This window comes from Ascaphus truei, chromosome 2, assembly GCF_040206685.1.
Source record: "Ascaphus truei isolate aAscTru1 chromosome 2, aAscTru1.hap1, whole genome shotgun sequence".
Taxonomy (NCBI): domain Eukaryota; kingdom Metazoa; phylum Chordata; class Amphibia; order Anura; family Ascaphidae; genus Ascaphus; species Ascaphus truei.
In genome coordinates, this window is record NC_134484.1 from 476,083,593 (window position 1) to 476,098,172 (window position 14,580).

Here is a 14,580-nt window from a genome sequence, read left to right on the forward strand (position 1 = left end):
TGGAGGTGCTGGCAGTGGGCAGTGCTGCTCTGGAGGTGCTGGCAGTGGGCAGTGCTGCTTTGGAGGTGCTGGCAGTGGGCAGTGCTGCTCTGGAGGTGCTGGCAGTGGGCAGTGCTGCTCTGGAGGTGCTGGCAGTGGGCAGTGCTGCTCTGGAGGTGCTGGCAGTGGGCAGTGCTGCTCTGGAGGTGCTGGCAGTGGGCAGTGCTACTCTGGAGGTGCAGGCAGGGGGCAGTGCTGCTCTGGAGGTGCTGACCAGAGGTTCCTTGATCTATATTTGTTGGATGACAACTGTGTCTGTATAAAAGAGAAAACAGAATTGGAATGATTTTATTGGACAAATATACAGCATTTAGTATGAGCTTTCAAACCCAAGATTATTAACCCCAAAGGAGGCGGAGGGGACAGAGGCACCTAAACAAATTTATTGTCCCTCCTCAAACAGGAACTTCATTTCAAACACTGCAAAATACATCAATGGTTCAGGATTGTGTCACAACATAACCATCTAGACAAACAAACCGCATAAAGAGTCGGAGAACAACAGCAAAAGACCAGCATTGTCCTCCCAGTGTAACATAGTCGCATACTGTACAGTTCTATAGTATGAATAAAAAGCAGATACATCAGAGAGACTTTGATAAACGCTCCCGATACTCTCTCAGGTCCAGCAGTTCTGCTCCATACTGACACCGTCTCCCTTTCCTATTTCATACGGTGAGAAGTGGGTAATGCAGAGGAAACAGTGCAGTAACTTCCCCTCACCTGTCCCCACTTCTCACCATATTAAATAGGTGGGGGGTTGATCCGTCACACCCTCATTCTTTCCTTCCTCAATCACCTCCAGTTTCTCACATTCAGCACCTTTGTACCCGGCAGGAACATCCTGCAATTCCACAGAACAAGGAGAGGGCCCCATTTTGGTGAAAACCAAAAGAAAAACCTGTCCTGCGCTTCAGCTACATTTTTGTTTTCAGCCCCATTTTGGTGAAGACTGCTGTGTCCAGCCAAATCGTTGGTTTTCTTCCCTTAATAAAATTGGCTGCAAGTCCGTTGTGTCCTCCTCTTCATTTAGCTTCATATTCTAGGAGTATACGAGTCATACAGGGAAGACCTTTTCGAGAACTAGGCACATGACATGAGGGAATAGGCTCTGCCCATTTGAAGGTAGGACACAGACTTCTGACCTGCTCACACCCTTATAAGCCGCTCCTATGCCTGATTCAGGTCAGTTGTACCTCTAGCCGAGCTGTACTATATACCTGTGCACCCAAATATCTCCAGGCTAATTATGAACAAGACAAAATAAATGTACTGCAAAGTCTGCTCATAACAAAAGATAGAGGCGGGAATTAGGCATTCGCTGCTATAAATCCTCTGCAGGCTGGTTTGAGCTGAATCTCTTCCAGGTCATTCAGCACAAACCAGCCTGCACAGGATCTACAGTACATGCTGCACACGTGCTTCCGGGTCCAAACCTGGCGTGGCGAACGCACGAGGCGCGTGTTGGTACGCAGTGCACCGCCACCGTCTTCCCCCTTGGGAGGAAATCTCATCTTGATACACACGCCGGGCTGAGAGCATGCTGGAACAAGAGGACCGCATATAACAGAGGTCGTATTGTGGCAGGACGGCCTCGCGGCAGGGTCAGTAAGACGCTAGACGCTGTACCGGATGTGACATCATCCTAACCGGAAGTGACACAAGACATGGAACCGGAGGACAACACACACACGAGGAGAGGGACGAGAAAGCGGCTTATGCCACTACCTCCACGGCGCGAGATGTCCTCGGGCACCCAATAGCATTTTATGTGTCCATGTTATATGTACACAATGTGAGTACATATATTATCCTGCCGTTATTTATAGATAAAGTTTTATTTGGTCTGCACAATTGGTCTTTTTCCTTTTCTCTGTTATCTCCCTGAGATTGACCAGCTACACTGTGCCCTGATCCAGTCATCCTTTATTGTGGGAATACCTGATCCAATCGTCTGAATACTTGCCTTTCTCACTGCATATTATATTAGATTACACTGTAAGTAGGCATTCTGCAAGAGCCAAGATTTCTTCTACATCCAGACTCATCATACAGTAGTACACTATACTTGTTTCTTTTCTCCTTGGGGTATCTGGATAACTACGCTCCCTTTGAATCCTGAAACGCATATGCGTGCCATCACATTTATGCGCATACGTGTCTGTCTCATTGGAACCTTGTTGAAACACATATGCGTGTCATCACATTTAGGCACATGCGTGTATGTCTCATTTGAACCTGCTCTCTGGACACTACCTAATCCTCTGAGGTCCCTCTTTCGACTGGCGTGGTCCCACGAACGTGCAAAATGTATCTTTCTTACTGTCAAGATTCTAGCAGCCCTATTGGCTGCCTTGCAACATGTGGTGTGCAGCCCAAAGGTTCATGGGAGCTGTAGTTCCCCTGTGGAGTTGTGGGTGTAATGACCACCACTCTTACTGCACTGCGCATGCGCCGGGTGTACCAAGATGGCAGCCGCTACTCAGTATCTTCTGCGCATGAGCGAGCTACTACAACGCATGCGCGGCATAAACAAAATGGTGGCACCCTCGGCAGAGCACAAGGGACTCACTCGCCTCTCCCTGCACCACAGCAACCTCACAGCCGTAACCTTAACGCAACCCGGAGGTAAGAGGGGGACCTGGCTACACATGAGAGAATGCAGCAGATATTTGGGACATCAGAACATACTGTCAGACCAGGACTGTCCCCGGGCAAACGGGTCAGCCTCACACAGAGAAGCTATAGCCCATAACACACACATGATGCTGGCCCCTGTGGTAATGAAGGAGTTAAACTCCAACCAATACTCCCTCAATCTAATTACTTTCTAACTCTATTTAATAACTTTCCCAATCTTATCCTCACTGATTCCTAATGTTAATTCCCAATGTAAAATAACCCCCATTATCTCCCAGTCCCTGTGATACAGGAGGAGTAACCCCCCCAGTGCCAGAGGCTCCCCCTCACTATCAGAGGCTCAGCCTCTCAGGCTCCTGTGTGTAAGGAAGCTCAGAGCAGCACTGGGATAATGTGCACAGGTCACACAAGGGAGGGGAAGGGAGGAGGAGGAAAGCACTTACCCAATAACACAGGCTGAAGATCTCTGTGCAGCAGGGGGTGGACAATGTGAGGGGGACACAGGAAAAGGGACTTAGAGGCTGCAGAGCCTATTCCTCAGTGTGTCCCCCCCTCAGTGCCTGAGATGTGCACTTTATCCCCCCCTCACTGTGTGTGTACTTCCTATGGAGGGTGGGGGAGCCCCTGTGATCTCTCAGTCCTTCCCTGTGGGAGTGACCTGGATTCCCCCCTCAGGATGTGGGACAGTCTGTGCTCAGGATCAGTGTTTCCTGCCGGAATCAAATCTCAAACACCAGGACATCCGGCTGCAGAAGAGGGACCATAGAGAGGGAAGAGGGGAGGCCAGGGCGCCCTCTAACCTGCTCCTCCTGAGCCCAAATGGAACAGTGACCCATGGTGGGCTCCCAAGTAAGGTGCGGTGAGCGCCCCCTGGTGAGAGCTGCACGTGGTGCTGGCTGTGGGCTGGTGAGAAACATAGTGACAATCTCACCCCCATCTCCCACCGTATATAGTGCCGTCTGGTGATATACTCTGTGCCCGCGTGTGTAGTGAGGTCTGGTGATATACTCTATGCCCGTGTGTGTAGTGAGGTCTGGTGATATACTCTGTGCTGCTGTGTGTGTAGTGACGTCTGGTGATATACTCTATGCCTGTGTGTGTAGTGAGGTCTGGTGATATACTCTGTGCTGTGTGTGTAGTGAGGTCTGGTGATATACTCTGTGCTGTGTGTGTAGTGACGTCTGGTGATATACTCTGTGCCCGTGTGTGTAGTGTGGTCTGGTGATATACTCTGTGCCCGTGTGTGTAGTGAAGTCTGGTGATATACTCTGTGCTGTGTGTGTAGTGAGGTCTGGTGATATACTCTGTGCCCGTGTGTGTAGTGAAGTCTGGTGATATACTCTGTGCTGTGTGTGTAGTGACGTCTGGTGATATACTCTGTGCTGTGTGTAGTGAGGTCTGGTGATATACTCTGTGCTGTGTGTGTAGTGACGTCTGGTGATATACTCTGTGCCCGTGTGTGTAGTGAGGTCTGGTGATATACTCTGTGCTGTGTGTGTAGTGACGTCTGGTGATATACTCTGTGCTGTGTGTGTAGTGACGTCTGGTGATATACTCTATGCCTGTGTGTGTAGTGCCGTCTGGTGATATACTCTGTGCCCGTGTGTGTAGTGATGTCTGGTGATATACTCTGTGCCCGTGTGTGTAGTGAGGACTGGTGATATACTCTGTGCCCGTGTGTGTAGTGAGGTCTGGTGATATACTCTGTGCTGTGTGTGTAGTGAGGTCTGGTGATATACTCTATGCCTGTGTGTGTAGTGAGGTCTGGTGATATACTCTATGCCTGTGTGTGTAGTGCGATCTGGGGATCTTGGGCTTCCCGCTTTCTTTCTCTAACCTCTTCATTTGGCCTTCAACAGTGGACTGCAGCCAGCACCCACAAGGATGGCCACTACTTAGACCTGGTTTTCACTAAAAACTTCTCTCTCTCTGATTTCTCCATTTCCCCTTTTCCTCTCTCTGACCATCATCTCATTCTCTCTATCTCGCTTCTCCCCTTCTCCACCCCCATCTACCCCCCGGTTCTGCAGAAATCTGCGCTCTATTCACTTACTAGACTTTGAGTCCACTTTACGCTCCTCCCTCTCCTCTCTCAGCTCTGCTACAGACCCCGACAACCTGGTCAGGAACTACAACTCTGTCTTGTCCTCGTCTCTTGTATTGTATTGTATGTCTTTATTTATATAGCGCCATTAATGTACATAGCGCTTCACAGTAGTAATACATGTGGTAATCGAATAAATAACAGATAATATAAATAACAGATCATGGGAATAAGTGCTTTAGACAAACATAACATTAAGGAAGAGGAGTCCCTGCCCCGAGGAGCTTACAATCTAATTGGTAGGTAGGGAGAACGTACAGAGACAGGAGGAGGGAGTTCTGGTAAGTGCGTCTGCAGGGGGCCAAGCTTTATGTATCATGTGTTCAGAATGTTCACAGTGCTATTCGTATGCTTCTTTAAGCAAGTGTGTCTTAAGGTGGGTCTTAAAGGTGGATAGAGAGGGTGCTAGTCGGGTACTGAGGGGAAGGGCATTCCAGAGGTGTGGGGCAGTCAGTGAAAAAGGTTTAAGGCGGGAGAGGGCTTTAGATAAAAAGTGGGTAGAAAGAAGACATCCTTGAGCAGAACGCAAGAGTCGGGGTGGTGCATAGCGAGAAATTAGGGCTGAGATGTAAGGAGGGGCAGAAGAGTGTAAAGCTTTAAAAGTGAGGAGAAGAATGGAGTGTGAGATGCGGGATTTGATTGGAAGCCAGGAGAGGGATTTCAGGAGTGGAGATGCTGAGACAGATCTAGGAAGTAGAGTGATTCTGGCAGCAGCATTTAGGATAGATTGTAGGGGAGACAGGTGAGAGGCAGGAAGGCCGGACAGCAGGAGGTTACAGTAATCAAGACGGGAGAGAATGAGGGCCTGAGTCAGAGTTTTAGCAGTCGAGCAACAGAGGAAAGGGCGTATCTTTGTTATATTGCGGAGGAAAAAGCGACAGGTTTTAGAAATGTTTTGAATGTGAGGGGCGAATGTGAGAGAGGAGTCGAGTGTGACCCCTAGGCAGCGTGCTTGGGCTACTGGGTGAATGATTGTAGTTCCAACAGTAATGTGGAAGGAGGTAGTAGGGCCTGGTTTGGGAGGAAGTATGAGGAGCTTCTTTTTTAGCCATGTTGAGTTTAAGGCAACGGAGGGCCATCCAGGATGATATAGCAGAGAGACATTCAGAAACTTTAGTCTGTATAGCAGGTGTAAGGTCAGGTGTTGAAAAGTATATTTGTGTGTCGTCAGCATAGAGGTGATATTTAAACCCAAAAGATGTTATTAGGTCACCTAGAGAGAGTGTGTACAGAGAAAAGAGAAGAGGTCCCAGGACAGAGCCCTGGGGTACCCCCACAGAGAGATCAATAGAGGAGGAGGTGTTAGCAGAAGAGTCACTGAAAGTACGATGGGAGAGGTAGGATGAGATCCAGGATAGAGCTTTGTTCCGAATACCAAGAGTATGGAGAATGTGAAGGAGAAGAGGGTGGTCCACGGTGTCAAATGCTGCAGAGAGGTCGAGTAATATGAGCAGAGTGTAATGACCTCTGTCTTTGGCAGCATGGAGGTCGTCAGTTATTTTAGTGAGGGCTGTTTCCGTGGAGTGAGCCGTGCAGAAGCCAGATTGTAGAGGGTCTAGGAGAGAATAGGTGTTGAGAAAATGGAGCAAGCGAGTGAATACAAGACGTTCAAGGAGTTTAGAGGCAAAAGGCAGGAGGGAGACAGGTCGATAGTTAGAAAGACAGGTAGGGTCAAGCTTGCTGTTTTTGAGTAATGGTATGACTGTTGCATGTTTGAAGGAGGATGGAAAGGTTACAGAGCAGAAGGAGGAGTTAAAAATGTGTGTGAGCGTAGGGATTATAGTAGGAGCAATAGGTTTTAGGAGATGGGAGGGAATGGGGTCAAGAGGGCAGGTGGTAGAGGGAGAAGTGGCGATCAACAGCGACACATCCTCCTCTGAGACAGTGGAAAACGAGTCAAGGAAGGCAGGAGGAGAGTTAGGAAGAGGTGTAGGATGGGAAGAAGAAACAGAGGGGATGTTCTGACGTATGGATTCCACCTTTTCCTTAAAATAGTCAGCAAAGTCCTGAGCGGAGATGGAGGAAGGAGAGGCAGCTGAGGGTGGTTTGAGTAGAGTATCAAAGACAGAGAACAGTCGGTGTGGGTTAGACTTGTGCATGTTGATTAGTGCAGAAAAGTAGGCTTGTTTAGCTTGCGAGAGGGCAGAGTTGAAACAGGATAGCATAAATTTGTAGTGAAGGAAGTCTGCGAGAGTGTGAGACTTCCTCCAGAGGCGTTCAGAGGAACGAGTGGAGGAACGCAGCATGCGTGTGTGGGAATTTAGCCAGGGTCTAGGGTTAGAAGGGCGAGTGCGGCAGAGAGAAAGTGGGGCATGTAGATCAAGAGAGGAGGACAAGACAGAGTTGTAGTTCCTGACCAGGTTGTCGGGGTCTGTAACAGAGCTGAGAGAGGAGAGGGAGGAGCGTAAAGTGGACTCAAAGTCAGGTAAGTGAATAGAGCGCAGGTTTCTGCAGAACCGGGGTGTAGATGGAGGTGGAGAAGGGGAGAAGCGAGATAGAGAGAATGAGAGGAGATGATGGTCAGAGAGGGGAAATGGAGAAATCGGAGAGAGAGAAGTTCTTAGTGAAAACCAGGTCTAAGTAGTGGCCATCCTTGTGGGTGCTGGCTGCAGTCCACTGTTGAAGGCCAAAAGAAGAGGTTAGAGAAAGAAAGCGGGAAGCCCAAGGGAGAGAGGGGTCATCAATGTGGCAATTGAAGTCCCCAAGGAGAAGAACAGGGGAGTCTGAGGAGAGGAAGAAAGAGAGCCAGGATTCAAAGTGAGAGAGAAAGGCAGAAGGGGGATGAGTAGAGGTAGGTGGGCGATAGATGACCGCCACATGAACAGGGAGAGGAGAGAAAATCTGGACAGTGTGAGCCTCAAAGGAGGGAAAAGCAAGAGAGGGAGGAATAGGAAGGGTTCGGTAACGACAGAGAGAGGAGAGCAGGAGCCCCACGCCTCCACCCCTGCCATCAGGGCACGGAGTGTGGGAGAAGGAAAGGCCACCGTAGGAGAGGGCAGCTTCCAGAGCAGAGTCAGACTGAGTGAGCCAGGTCTCAGTTATAGCAAAGAGAAGCAGGGAGTGAGAGAGAAAGAAGTCATGCACAGAGAGGAACTTGTTAGAGAGGGAGAGAGCATTCCAAAGGGCACAGGAGAAAGGGAGAGAGGAGGGAGGGTGGCAGGGGATGGGTATGAGGTTGGAGGGGTTGACACCAGAAGGAGTAGAGGTTGCAATTGGCAGGCGAGGACGAGCGCATGTAGGAATAAGACAGGGACCAGGATTGGGAGAGATATCCCCAGAAGCAAGGAGGAGAAGCATGGATAGAAAGAGAATGTGTGAGGAGGATTTATAGGGGTGTGTTTTAGTGCAGGGGATATAGCTGTGTGGTGTCAGAGGACACAGGTAAGAAAGGAGTTCATGTGAACAGAGAAGTGGTGAAGGAAGGAGAGATGGAGATATATGAATGGAGTTAGAGACATACTGAGGCTGGTAAAAAGAAGTGCATAATTTGAGAAGAAGTGAAGTCACTGCAAATATAAATGGTAAAGGCAGCATCACAGCAGTAATGATGCAGTCTGGTATTGACGATATCCTCCTTTCCAGCGTAGTTCAGATGCAGGAATCAGGGCCAGATGGGGTGTCCACTTCTTCCTCACTTCCTCTGAACTTCCTTTTAAACTTCAGTTGTTCTGTAGTCATGCCACTTATAATGGGCCACTTGGATATGGGCTGCAGGCAGACTAGCTGTTCTGACTGGGTTTATATAGGACTAAAAAGTCACCTGACAGTGTGGTTCTGTCTGCTTAATTAGCACATCTGAGGCACATTCAAACAAATGGTTTTCTACACAGGGTGTTCCCTGCCTAGGTGGCAACACTTAATTTGATTAGGGGTAGACAGAAAACAGCATTCAAATATGGTTTTTACCTAGCATTGGATCACTTGCATATACTATATAATACACACAGCAAAGGCTTCAATGAGGTTTTAGAGATGGTTTTTACCTGAGATCTACCTCTTGATCTACATGCCCCGCTTTCTCTCTGCCGCCCTCGCCCTTCTAACCCTAAATTTCCACAAGCGCAAGCTGCGTTCCTCCACTCGTTCCTCTGAACTCCTCTGGAGAAAGTCTCACACTCTCGCAGATTTCCTTCACTACAAATGTATGCTGTCCTGTTTCAACTCTGCCCTCTCGCAAGCTAACCCACGCGGACTGTTCTCTGTCTTTGATACTCTACTCAAACCACCCTCAGCTGCCTCTCCTTCCTCCATCTCCGCTCAAGACTTTGCTGACTATTTTAAGGAAAGGGTGGAATCCATACGGCAGAACATCCCCTCTGTTTCTTCCTCCCATCCTACACCTCTTCCTAACTCTCCTCCTGCCTTCCTTGACTCTTTTTCCACTGTCTCAGAGGAGGATGTGTCACTGTTGATCGCATCTTCTCCCTCTACCACTTGCCCTCTTGACCCCATTCCCTCCCATCTCCTAAAACCTCTTGCTACTACTATAATCCCTACGCTCACACACATTTTTAACTCCTCTCCCTGCTCTGCAACCTTTCCATCTTCCTTCAAACATGCAACAGTCATACCATTACTCAAAAACAGCAAGCTTGACCCTACCTGTCTTTCTAACTATCGAACTGTCTCCCTCCTGCCTTTTGCCTCTAAACTCCTTGAACGTCTTGTATTCTCTCGCTTGCTCCATTTTCTCAACACCTATTCTCTCCTAGACCCTCTACAATCTAGCTTCCGCACTGCTCACTCCACGGAAACAGCCCTCACTAAAATAACTGACGACCTCCATGCTGCCAAAGACAGAGGTCATTACACTCTGCTCATATTACTCGACCTCTCTGCAGCATTTGACACCGTGGACAACCCTCTTCTCCTCCACATTCTCCATACTCTTGGTATTCGGAACAAAGCTCTATCCTGGATCTCATCCTACCTCTCCCATCGTACTTTCAGTGTATCTTCTGCTAACACCTCCTCTTCCTCTATTGATCTCTCTGTGGGGTACCCCAGGGCTCTGTCCTGGGACCTCTTCTCTTTTCTCTGTACACACTTTCTCTAGGTGACCTAATAACATCTTTTGGGTTTCATTATCACCTCTATGCTGACGACACACAAATATACTTTTCAACACCCGACCTTACATCTGCTGTACAAACCAGTTTCTGAATGTCTCTCTGCTATATCATCCTGGGTGGCCCTCCGCCACCTTAAACTAAACATGGCTAAAACAGAGCTCCTCATACTTCCTCCCAAACCTGGCCCTACTACCTCCTTCCACATTACTGTTGGAACTACAATCATTCACCCAGTAGCCCAAGCACGCTGCCTAGGGGTCACACTCGACTCCTCTCTCACATTCGCCCCTCACATTCAAAACATTTCTAAAACTTGTCGCTTTTTCCTCCGCAATATAACAAAGATACGCCCTTTCCTCTGTTGCTCGACTGCTAAAACCCTGACTCAGGCCCTCATTCTCTCCCGTCTTAATTACTGTAACCTCCTGCTGTCTCACCTGTCTCCCCTACAATCGATCCTAAATGCTGCTGCCAGAATCACTCTACTCTTTCCTAGATCTGTCTCAGCATCTCCCCTCATGAAATCCCTCTCCTGGCTTCCGATCAAATCCCGCATCTCACACTCCATTCTTCTCCTCACTTTTAAAGCTTTACACTCTTCTGCCCCTCCTTACATCTCAGCCCTAATTTCTCGTTATGCACCATCCAGACTCTTGCGTTCTTTTCAAGGATGTCTTCTTTCTACCCCCTTTGTATCTAAAGCCCTCTCCCGCCTTAAACCTTTTTCACTGACTGCCCCACACCTCTGGAATGCCCTTCCCCTCAGTACCCGACTAGTACCCTCTCTATCCACCTTTAAGACCCACCTTAAGACACACTTGCTTAAAGAAGCATATGAATAGCACTGTGAACATTCTGAACACATGATACATAAAGCTTGGCCCCCTGCAGACGCACTTACCAGAACTCCCTCCTCCTGTCTCTGTACGTTCTCCCTACCTACCAATTAGATTGTAAGCTCCTCGGGGCAGGGACTCCTCTTCATTAATGTTATGTTTGTCTAAAGCACTTATTCCCATGATCTGTTATTTATATTATCTGTTATTTATTTGATTACCACATGTATTACTACTGTGAAGCGCTATGTACATTAATGGCGCTATATAACTAAAGACATACAATACAATATACTCTGTGCTGTGTGTTTAGTGAGGGGGGATATGTGGGACATGCAGGGAGGGGGGGGATATGTGGGACATGCAGGGGGGGTGATGTGAGGGACATGCAGGGGGGTGATGTGAGTGACATGCAGGGGGGGGGTGATGTGAGGGACATGCCGGGGGGGGGTGATGTGAGGGACATGCAGGGGGGTGATGGGGGGGAATGTGAGGGACATGCAGGGGGGGGGGTGATGTGAGGGACATGCAGGGGGGTGATGGGGGGGAATGTGAGGGACATGCAGGGGGGGGTGATGTGAGGGACATGCAGGGGGGGGTGATGTGAGGGACATGCAGGGAGGAAGGGGGGTGATGTGAGGGACATGGAGGGGGGGTGATGTGAGGGACATGGAGGGAGGGGGGGATTTGAGGGACATGGAGGGAGGGGGGGTGATGAGAGGGACATGCAGGGAGGGGGGGTGATGAGAGGGACATGCAGGGAGGGGGGGGTGATGAGAGGGACATGCAGGGAGGGGGGTGATGAGAGGGACATGCAGGGAGGGGGGTGATGAGAGGGACATGCAGGGAGGGTGATGTGAGGGACATGCAGGGGGAGGTGATGTGAGGGGCATGCAGGGGGGGGTGATGTGAGGGACATGGAGGGAGGGGGGTGATGTGAGGGACAGCAATGTAGAAAATGTGAGGGACATGCTGGGAGGAAGGGGGGGTGATGTGAGGGACATGGAGGGAGGGGGGGTGATGTGAGGGACATGGAGGGAGGGGGGGTGATGTGAGGGACATGGAGGGAGGGGGGGTGATGTGAGGGACATGGAGGGAGGGGGGGTGATGTGAGGGACATGCAGGGGGGGTGATGTGAGGGACATGGAGGGAGGGGGGGTGATGTGAGGGACATGCAGGGGGGGTGATGTGAGGGACATGCAGGGGGGGGTTGATGAGAGGGACATGCAGGGGGGGTTGATGAGAGGGACATGCAGGGAGGGGGGGTGATGTGAGGGACATGCAGGGAGGGGGGATGATGAGAGGGATATGCAGGGAGGGGGGGTGATGTGAGGGGCATGCAGGGAGGGGGGGTGATGAGAGGGACATGCAGGGAGGGGGGGTGATGAGAGGGACATGCAGGGAGGGGGGTGATGTGAGGGACATGCAGGGAGGGGGGTGATGTGAGGGACATGCAGGGAGGGGGGGTGATGTGAGGGACATGCAGGGGGAGGGGGATGTGAGGGACATGGAGGGAGGGAGGTGATGTGAGGGACATGCAGGTAGGGGGGGTGATGTGAGGGACATGGAGGGAGGGGGGGTGATGTGAGGGACATGCAGGGGGAGGGGGATGTGAGGGACATGGAGGGAGGGGGGGTGATGTGAGGGACATGCAGGGAGGGGGGGTGATGTGAGGTACATGCAGGGAGGGGGGGTGATGAGAGGGACATGCAGGGAGGGGGGGTGATGTGAGGGACATGCAGGGAGGGGGGTGATGTGAGGGACATGCAGGGAGGGGGGGTGATGAGAGGGACATGCAGGGAGGGGGGGTGATGAGAGGGACATGCAGGGAGGGGGGGTGATGAGAGGGACATGCAGGGAGGGGGGTTGATGAGAGGGACATGCAGGGAGGGGGGGTGATGAGAGGGACATGCAGGGAGGGGAGGGAGATGAGAGGGACATGCAGGGAGGGGAGGGTGATGAGAGGGACATGCAGGGAGGGGGGGTGATGTGAGGGACATGCAGGGAGGGGGGGGGTGATGTGAGGGACATGCAGGGAGGGGGGGATGTGAGGGACATGCAGGGAGGGGGGGTGATGAGAGGGACATGCAGGGAGGGGGGGTGATGAGAGGGACATGCAGGGAGGGGGGTGATGAGAGGGAAATGCAGGGGGGGGGTGATGAGAGGGACATGCAGGGAGGGGGGGTGATGAGAGGGACATGCAGGGAGGGGGGGTGATGAGAGGGACATGCAAGGAGGGGGGGTGATGAGAGGGACATGCAGGGAGGGGGGTGATGAGAGGGACATGCAGGGAGGGGGGTGATGAGAGGGACATGCAGGGAGGGGGATGTGAGGGGGATGCAGGGAGGGGGGGTGATGAGAGGGACATGCAGGGAGGGGGGGGTGATGAGAGGGACATGCAGGGAGGGGGTGATGAGAGGGACATGCAGGGAGGGGGATGTGAGGGACATGCAGGGAGGGGGGGTGATGAGAGGGACATGGAGGGAGGGGGGGTGATGTGAGGGACATGGAGGGAGGGGGGGTGATGTGAGGGACATGCAGGGGGGGTGATGTGAGGGACATGGAGGGAGGGGGGGTGATGTGAGGGACATGCAGGGGGGGTGATGTGAGGGACATGCAGGGGGGGGTTGATGAGAGGGACATGCAGGGGGGGTTGATGAGAGGGACATGCAGGGAGGGGGGGTGATGTGAGGGACATGCAGGGAGGGGGGATGATGAGAGGGATATGCAGGGAGGGGGGGTGATGTGAGGGGCATGCAGGGAGGGGGGGTGATGAGAGGGACATGCAGGGAGGGGGGGTGATGAGAGGGACATGCAGGGAGGGGGGTGATGTGAGGGACATGCAGGGAGGGGGGTGATGTGAGGGACATGCAGGGAGGGGGGGTGATGTGAGGGACATGCAGGGGGAGGGGGATGTGAGGCACATGGAGGGAGGGAGGTGATGTGAGGGACATGCAGGTAGGGGGGGTGATGTGAGGGACATGGAGGGAGGGGGGGTGATGTGAGGGACATGCAGGGGGAGGGGGATGTGAGGGACATGGAGGGAGGGGGGGTGATGTGAGGGACATGCAGGGAGGGGGGGTGATGTGAGGTACATGCAGGGAGGGGGGGTGATGAGAGGGACATGCAGGGAGGGGGGGTGATGTGAGGGACATGCAGGGAGGGGGGTGATGTGAGGGACATGCAGGGAGGGGGGGTGATGAGAGGGACATGCAGGGAGGGGGGGTGATGAGAGGGACATGCAGGGAGGGGGGGTGATGAGAGGGACATGCAGGGAGGGGGGTTGATGAGAGGGACATGCAGGGAGGGGGGGTGATGAGAGGGACATGCAGGGAGGGGAGGGAGATGAGAGGGACATGCAGGGAGGGGAGGGTGATGAGAGGGACATGCAGGGAGGGGGGGTGATGTGAGGGACATGCAGGGAGGGGGGGGGTGATGTGAGGGACATGCAGGGAGGGGGGGATGTGAGGGACATGCAGGGAGGGGGGGTGATGAGAGGGACATGCAGGGAGGGGGGGTGATGAGAGGGACATGCAGGGAGGGGGGTGATGAGAGGGAAATGCAGGGGGGGGGTGATGAGAGGGACATGCAGGGAGGGGGGGTGATGAGAGGGACATGCAGGGAGGGGGGGTGATGAGAGGGACATGCAAGGAGGGGGGGTGATGAGAGGGACATGCAGGGAGGGGGGTGATGAGAGGGACATGCAGGGAGGGGGGTGATGAGAGGGACATGCAGGGAGGGGGATGTGAGGGGGATGCAGGGAGGGGGGGTGATGAGAGGGACATGCAGGGAGGGGGGGGTGATGAGAGGGACATGCAGGGAGGGGGTGATGAGAGGGACATGCAGGGAGGGGGATGTGAGGGACATGCAGGGAGGGGGGGTGATGAGA

At 52.3% G+C, this 14,580-nt stretch overlaps 1 protein-coding gene across 1 annotated transcript in view; it reads right to left on the minus strand.

The window, feature by feature from the left end:
- LOC142488299 (uncharacterized) overlaps nucleotides 1–14,580 on the minus strand; it is a 213,635-nt gene that overhangs the window by 96,585 nt on the left and 102,470 nt on the right. The gene's annotated exons all lie outside the window — the stretch shown is intronic.